The 8,827-nt window shown below is 37.8% G+C and overlaps 1 pseudogene; it reads left to right on the top strand.

Annotated features, from left to right (window-relative positions):
* Positions 1-8,467, top strand: part of LOC107694557 (natural killer cell receptor 2B4-like) — a 55,055-nt pseudogene extending 46,588 nt beyond the window's left edge.
* The last annotated feature ends 360 nt before the right edge of the window (positions 8,468-8,827 follow it).

Below are 8,827 nucleotides of genomic sequence, written 5' to 3'. Positions count from 1 at the left end.
TCTCTCTCTCTCTCTCTCTCTCTCTCTCTCTCTCTCCTGCAGTGATGAGAAACCGCTATATCACATAACGTTAGTGTCGGGAAATTAACAAGTGTGTGACACGCCTGATCAACGCTTAGTAGTTTCTGTTACTGGTAAGTATCAACACTCATAGATGACCAATACACTCTTAAAAATAAAGGTGCTTCAAAAGGTTCTTCACAGCGATGCCATAGAAGAACCATTTTTGGTTCCACAAAGAGCCATTCAGTCAAAGGTTCTTTAAAGAACCATCTCTTTCTCACCTTTTTATAATCTGAAGAACCTTCTTTTGCCACAAAGAACCTTTTGTGAAACAGAAAGGTTCTTCAGATGTTAAAGGTTCTTTATGGAACCATTTAGACAAAAAGGTTCTTCTACAGCATCGTGAAGCACCTTTATTTTTAAGAGTGTACTAGCTTTGCTATTGCCTGATTACATATCGTTAGCTAAAATGTGTATATCTATAAGCTAACACTGGTCTCTCACCAAGACACCTGCCCTGTTCTCCTCACAGCACAACTCAATTTGTCTCCTCTGACCGTTGTTCTATCTAATCCTGGCCTGTCCCTGCTCTCTTGGCGCATAGCAGGCTCATAATTGTATCTGTGGTCCGTCATAAGTGTAAATAAACATTTAAAATTTCCTCAGCGTCCGAACTGTCAGTGCGATCCATTGTTTTCCTATGGACCGCTCTCCCTCTCATTAAGTCACTTCCGGTTTTGGCGGTTTTCAGATGCGGAAGTAAAATTCTCTCACAAAAAACGACTCCAGAAGCCTTAATAGCGTATTTTAAAGTATAGTTTTAAAAAGACTCTAGTTCCTACATTATTTTTCTATACGTCGACTCACTGGGGTCTCTAACCTGAAATATGCACTTTAATAATGAGAACTGGACCTTAAAATAAAGTGTGACTGTTAATTTAATTAGATAGCACATATTATTTGTGTAAAATGTAAAGTGTGGCACATTCTATTGGTGCAGAGATGGGTATGTGAATTTTGCAATTGCTTTTTATGACAAAATTAGAAGGACCACAGTTAAATTGTCACACAAAGAGAATACTGAACAGACATTTTAGTTTAAAATGCAAAGTATTGCATGTAAAAAATGTGTAAATAAAGCTCTGTAAAATTTTTACTTATTTAAAGCACTGTGCTAAACACACTTATGGTTATCACGCCCACTTGAACACAAAATACGGGGAATGTATCATGTAAGTTGACAAGTTGTCAAGTGTGGGTACTGGGGGAGGGAGTGAGAGATTTTAGCAGTCAGCATCATGTATTGTAAATGACGTTTTTTAACAACTAACATTTACTTAATTCCTATCACATGTCCTGGGCAGTTCCAGGCAAAAACATTCAGGGCTAGACTAAAATCATTCAGGGCTCAAATGACACCAAGTTAAGCGCTGTAGACAATATGACTTCATAACACGTTGTTTCCCTTTAACATGACTTTGACATGTGCAGCATCTGTCAAACATGCCTCATCTTTAGTCTGGTAGCTCTCCGGGCCATCATTCATCTTTGCAGAGAGTGTGTGTGTGTGTGTGTGTGTGTGTGTGTGTGTGTATATGTGTGTATATAATAGCATGATCTTGCAGGTTTGCACTACACAACCAAACAAAGATCAGACCCTCATTATAGAGCATGCAACGCATTTCTAGGCTGGATTGTTGCAATGCTCTTCTGGCTAGACTTCCATCATGTGCAATCAGACCTTGGTAAATGATTCAGAATGCACCAGCACGGCTTGTTTTCAATGAGCCCAAGAGAGCCCGTGTCACACCCCTTCTCATCTCTCTGCACTTGCTACCAGTCGTGGCTCACATCAAGTTCAAATCATTAGTGCTTGCCTACAGAACAGCCACGGGCTCTGGACCCTTCTACCTCAGTTCACTCGTGCGCGTCTACACCCCCAACAGAAGCCTGTGGTTGGTAAACAAGCGGTGGCTCGTGGTCCCATGGCAGAGAGGCTCAAAATCTCTCTCACGTTTCCTTTCACCGTTTCTCGCGGGTGGAATGACCTACCTAAGTCCATCCGGACAGCCAAATCCCTCAAAATTTTCAAGAAACGATTGAAAACTCATCTCCTCTGTGAGTATCTAACGGCATCCTCCTAAAAAAAACATTATTCCTTATTCCCTTCCTGTCCTAGCTTTTATTATTTTGAATGATGACGGAAACCTTGTATAACTGGCACTTATCATGTTTATTGCCATCATGATGAATCACTTTTTGTATTACTCATCTGTAAGTCGCTTTGGATAAAAGTGTCTGCTAAACAGAGGCAGACAGTAACTAAGTACATTTACTGACCAGTTGCAAATGTGATATTTATTTACAACAATTCAATAATAAGAAGTTAATATTGTGGTATATATTAGACACAATATTGTCTGATTTTGCTAAATTGTGTACGTGAAAATATTACCTATAAAGCCAAAGAAGAACTGTTGTGCATCTCCTAATAAAACACAATAGGTGTTGGACTTGAAGCAGCACTGCACAGACCTTTCTGTCGTTCTGTGTGTGACATCAAAGTACTGCGAGAGCGATTAGACAGCATTTAAAATTTGTGTTTTGATGTCAAATAAGTCTTGCTGTTTTGCTTTTTTGTTAAAGCAGTGTTGCTGTTGTAAAGATATACAGCTACAGTTGTGTTGCTGGGTTTTAAAGCAGGTTTGATTTTTTTTCTTTTCCTTATCACTCTGTATTTACAGGATTTCACTGTCCACTCTGTTCAAATGTGATTGAATGGCTACACATAGATGTGTGCACACACTGTCAGAGCTGTGTGAGATCACTACCATCCTGCTTTTGTGGGGGTGGGTAGGGGTGTTAAATTTTTTTTGTTTGTTTTGTTTAGTTTTTTTTCCCCATAGGTTTTTAACATTCTACAAGCTCTTTATTCCAAAGATACTACAAGCTAGTCAGTGTATTCAGTAGGTGTAATGTATTGTAAGTTGCTTCAGAAGTATTGCAAGTACTAAATACAACAATAAAACAGTGCATTGACATAAAAAAGGAAATTTACTTTTGGTACTTAAGTACTTTTAAAAGCAAGTAACAACTTTTACTTGTAATGGAGTAATATTTGACCAGCAGTATCTGTACTTTCACTCAAGTAATGGAGTTGAGTACTCTGTCCGCCTCTGCTGCTAAATGAAGCATTTTTTTTAATGTATAGCAGAACAGGAAGAAGCATTTCACCTCAACCACAGATGTGCGAATCCACAACACTTATATGAGCTCAATAGTTCAAACTACTTCTTTAAAATAAACCAACCACACATTTCAGTCAAACTGGTAATGTTAACATGTTTACATCTACTTCGGTCAGGAAGTTATCTGATTGTGTTAAATATTTATTTACTATATATGTAATACATGACAAAAGCTTCAGAGGGTCTTTATATTTAGTTCAGGGAGGATTCACACACCAGGTTAACAGCTTGAGTTGGGGAAATAGTCAATTAGATCAGACTTTTTACTGAACTATTGGAGAATGTTTCACAAGTTTGTCTTCTGTTTGTGGTGGTGTCAGATTGGTAAGTACATTTTTCAATTATGATGTTCACACCTTGAAATTAATGGAAATGTAATAAATGCTGGGTAAAGGGCACGGAAAATGTTGAAAATGTAAAATGAAGGGTCATAAAGTAAATCTTCCATTGAGTTCCTTTCAAATTCCAGACCAGCAATGAATAATCAGTGCATATGTTTTTATGAACAACAAAAGTGATGGAAATATATTACTCAAAAAGCAGGGGAAACCTGAGTGCATTAAAGGATTTAGATTCAGTGAACCTATTTCATCTAATGTTCATGTTCTCCAGGTGTGTTTGGTTCTGAGACAAATATAATACAGATGATGTCAGTGATGGAGGGAGATTCCATCCTTTTGCACACTGATGTTACTGAAATACATGAAGATGAAGACATACAATGGACATTTGGAGCTGTCGACTCTCTGATATCTGAAATCACTAAAGCTGCTGGAATCTTCTCCACATATGATGGTCCTGATGGGAGATTCAGAGACAGACTGAAGCTGGACAATCAAACTGGATCTCTGACCATCACAAACATCACAACTCAACATGCTGGGGTTTATAAACTAGAGATAACTGCAGCTAAACTGTCATCAAACACATTCAGTGTTTCTATCTATGGTGAGTAGAGATCATCAGTCCTGTCCTTTATATATTCTTATTTTAACAACTATTTACAAAATAAAATGTTTAATCCTTTTAGATTTTGAGATTACAGAAACACTTACTGATTTTCATCGCACTAAACACTCACTCAACACACTGAACCAGAAATAAGAATGTTGTTTATATTTTGCCACAATTCTCTTTATTCTCCCATGTTTTCCAGCTCGTCTGCCTGTTCCTGTCATAAGAAGAAACTGCTCTTCATCATCATCACCATCATCATCATCACAGCAGAATTGTTCATTGGTGTGTTCAGTGGTGAATGTGGGTCATGTGACTCTCTCCTGGTACAAAGGAAACAGTTTATTGTCCAGCATCAGTGTGTCTGATCTCAGCATCAGTCTCTCTCTACCTCTGGAGGTGGAATATCAGGATAAAAACACCTACAGCTGTGTGCTCAACAATCCCATCAGCAACCAGACCAGACATCTGGACATCAGTGAGCTCTGTCACACATGTTCAGGTACAGCAGCACTGATATTAGTGTCCATGTACACATTTACTTACATTAATGTTTCTCCTTGACTCTCCTTCTCATCCTCCAGACTCTGTATCTCTGAAAGTGCTGAGTTCTGCTGCTGCTGCTGGATCTCTGTTGATTGTCGCTGTAACTGGGATCTTCTTGATCTATAAGAAACAAAGAAAAACAAACCAAGAAGGCAAGTGTTTCCGAATGCCTTCAAACTTATTTTTCTTCAAACTGAAGTGTATTTATTAGCTTAGGTCATTTCTGTAGATTACACTCATATCAGAAACATATTTAGCCAATAGAATGACATTGGATCATACTCTTTACTCATTTCACTTGGAAAACAATAAAACAAAGCTGAATTGGAAATTTGTTGGTGCTGTTTTTACAAATTGCAGCCTCAAACATATTGAATTAATTACATGCATTAGTGCTTAAACTTTGACAGCACTAATAACATGCATTATGAAGAACCAGATTTACTTAAGATTGAGTTTTTTTGTAGTTTAATGCATCTGGTAATTTTATTGAAACAGATGAGACTGGCGATGAAGAGATCACTTACGCTGAACCGACTTTCTACAAACAAGATGTACCTAAAATGGTAGGATTATTTATTTATTTGAGTGTGTCTCTGTGTGTCACATTTAGATGCTCTTGTGTTTTTTTATCTGTATCCATCACGCACACAACAACACCATAACAGATGTTTATAAAAGCCATAATATCATCCTTTAATGCAAGAAATACTGACACATATCCTGAAATATTCATAATGCTCACTGTAGCATTGTAACTAAATAAATAAACACAAATAAATATTTCAGCAGTTAATTTAGGCTTATACATCAAAACTAGAACAAGTACATTAAAGTTTTAAATGTTTTATTAAAGGGGTCATATGATGCGATTTCAATTTTTCCTTTCTCTTTGGAGTGTTACAAGCTTTTGGTGCATAAAGAAGATCTGTAAAGTTGCAAAGACTAAAGTCTCAAATCCAAAGAGATATTCTTTATAAAAGTTAAGAGTCAGCCACGCCTACCTAAAACGGCTCGTTCTAACACGCCCCCACATGTCTACATCACGATGTGGAAATATTAGCATAATGCCGCCCAAATGTGCACGCAAAGAAAGAAGGTGTGGTTTCAGGAACAACAGTAGTGTTGATGCAGCCATGTCAGTGAGACGCTGTGTGATTCAGTGTGAAAGCAAAAGCACTTTATCTGGACTTCTGGAAGTAGATGCAATTAGGAATCATTGGTTAAGATTCTGTTACACCAAATACACAAAATAATGATCTTTAAAATAGCATCATATGACCCCTTCAAACAAATTTAAAGGTGTCATGAACTGAGAAACCAAAATTCCCTTGATCTTTTGACATATAAGAGGTCATTGTACTATAAAAACATCCTGTAAGTTTCAGAACTTTAAACTTTGTCAGTAGTCTAAAAACAGCTTATATCGAAGGCAGTCTGCCAAAACGACAGCTTGGTGAATGTAATAGTGTGGATAAGCACCGCCTCCACAGAAGAAGATCAACGCCTGCTTCTACATCACTGCCTGTTTAGCCCCGCCCACTGATTCGAGAATGTAGTGTAAATAACGAGAGAGTCGAATGCAGGTCTACAGACAATCCAAACAATCAAGATGGCTATGACGACAACAAGATGCTGTGCAGTGCCAAGTTTAGGAAAATATACCTTTGCATTGCCTTCCTTCTGATCCCAACATTATAGAGTGGATGAACTTTATTTTGAATGAAGTTCCAGACCACGTCAGTAAAAACTTGGTTCTTTATTCACTTAATTTTACCGCGGATTCGTTTACAAACAAGGCACAATTAAAACAGAAAGACGATGCTGTCATTATATTGGATCCGACAGTAATGTTTTCATTACGTGGTCACTATTGCTTTGTCTGTTAAACAGATTGTTTGTTATGAGTATTTATGCGTTTTTAATTTAACACAGCACCGTCCATCTGTGAAGGATGTAGTCTCATAAACATAAACAACTATTAGCCAATCACAGAAGTGGACATTTACTTCCGAGTCTACAATCCGCCACACCTATTCAAACAGAGCATTCCGATGAGGGGTGTTAAAAGCAGGCCAGAAAATAGCTTATTACTTCTAAATTATGATGTTTTTTGATGTAAAAATCTTGATAACATTGTAAGTGGACCTCAGAGAACAGTACAAAATAAAAGAAAACAAAGACAGTTCATGACCCCTTTAATAAATTTAAGTTATATAAAAAAAAAACTCCTAGCTAGCAATAGCACATGTTAGCATACTACAAATTATTTAATTTAATAATATATGTAACATATGGGATTAGCCAGTAAGAAGAGATTGTTTTCAATACTAGCATTAGCATGGCTATTGCTCATTGTCAGTACTAGTGTTAGCATGACTGTTGCTCATAATGGAGCCGCCAACAGCCCAAACACAACTGAAACCACAGAAAAACTCACAGACAAAAACCCTTCTAAATCTCCAATATTACTTTCCCAAATCTTTCAAAAACACATAATATTGTAATGTGGTGTTTAGGGTTGTGTTTCTTGTTCATGTTTTCATGTCTTTTATTTTGTAGTTCATGCTGTCAGTGTCATGCTTCCCTTGCCCTCATGTATCTCTGCCTTGTGTATGTGTCATGTTCTGATTGGTTTGTTCATGTCATGTGACCCTCTTGTTTGCTATAAGTAGCCATCAAGTTGCCATTGTCTCTCGTCGTGTATTGATGTTGTAACCAGCTGTCGGTGAGTCTAGTCTGTTCGTGCCTCGTCAAGCCTGTTCATGCCTAGTCAAGTCTGTTCATGCCTCGTCAAGTCTGTGTATCTTGTTCGGATTATTGTTTGGATTTCACCTTGTTTAAATAAAACTGCACTTGGGTTCTCACCACGCTCGCCTTCAGTGGACTAATTCATTACAAATATATTGTTTCATTTTAACATTTACTCTTCTGAAAATCCAGCTGGAGCATTGATGTCATAAGACTGACAACATTACTTGATAAACAGGCTAGATCTTTCGTGTGAATCAGTGAAGTCAGGAAGTCACATGACACACGATCAAAGAGATTAAAGTTCTTCTCAATTCCAGTGGGACCCCAAAATTGCACATTGTGTATGTCTTCTTTATTTAACACACCTGATTCAGATCATCAGCTTGTTATGAGGGAAATCCATGAACTGAACCGAGGGCGTCAGAAAAGAGAGACATACAAAATGGGCTGAGCAGTGGGTCCCCAGGACTGGAATTGAGAACCACTGTTATAAGAGGGTCATGGACCCTAACCATATAATTGTGCAAAACTTGGCTAATACTAATATATTATTATTCACACTTCAGGAGCTATATCACCCTGTAGCATAAGACTGGTCACCCACTGAAGCCAAGCAGGGTTGAGTCTGGTCAGTACCTGGATGGGAGGCCAGCAGGGGGAGCTCATCCTGTGTGAGTCCTAATGCCCCAGTATAATGGCACTGACTATACTGTAAGAAGCACCGTCCGTCGGATAAGATGTTAAACCAAGGTCCTGACTCTCTGTGGTCACTAAAAATCCCATGGTATACTTCTCGTAAAGAGTAGGGGTGTAACCCACACAACTTCACATTGAATCTTGATTGTTTGGGATACCACATTTTTACAATTTTACTTATCGTGTCATGTGTGATGTGTTTTTTTTTACAGAAACTTAAGGAGGAGGATCATGTGGCATACACACTTATCAGCATTAGAAGATGATCTTAAACCTTTGCTAAGTACCAGATCCAGCTGTAGGACTGTCTTCACTATAGGGATCTCCAGAGACACTGCCAGATTGAGAGTCCATGGTTGAGTTTTGGGATTGGTGAGAAGAATCAGCCCATGTAGGACTAAGTCTAACCAAAAATAAATCAATAAAAACATTGCAGTACATGGCAGTGCATTGCAGCACAAGGGTTGCCAGTTATCCATACTGTACAACCAATGTAGTGTTTTCATATTTTGTTTACATTTGCTTCTTACACCCTCAAAACTAATTTATACTGTGCGTTCATCAATATGTATCATTTATTCTAAATTATATATAGCATTATTTATTATCTTAATGTGGTTTGACCT

The sequence above is a fragment of the Sinocyclocheilus anshuiensis genome, unplaced genomic scaffold (assembly GCF_001515605.1).
Source record: "Sinocyclocheilus anshuiensis isolate Anshui unplaced genomic scaffold, SAMN03320099.WGS_v1.1 scaffold954, whole genome shotgun sequence".
Lineage (NCBI taxonomy): Eukaryota > Metazoa > Chordata > Actinopteri > Cypriniformes > Cyprinidae > Sinocyclocheilus > Sinocyclocheilus anshuiensis.
This window is presented reverse-complemented; position numbering and strand designations above follow the sequence as displayed.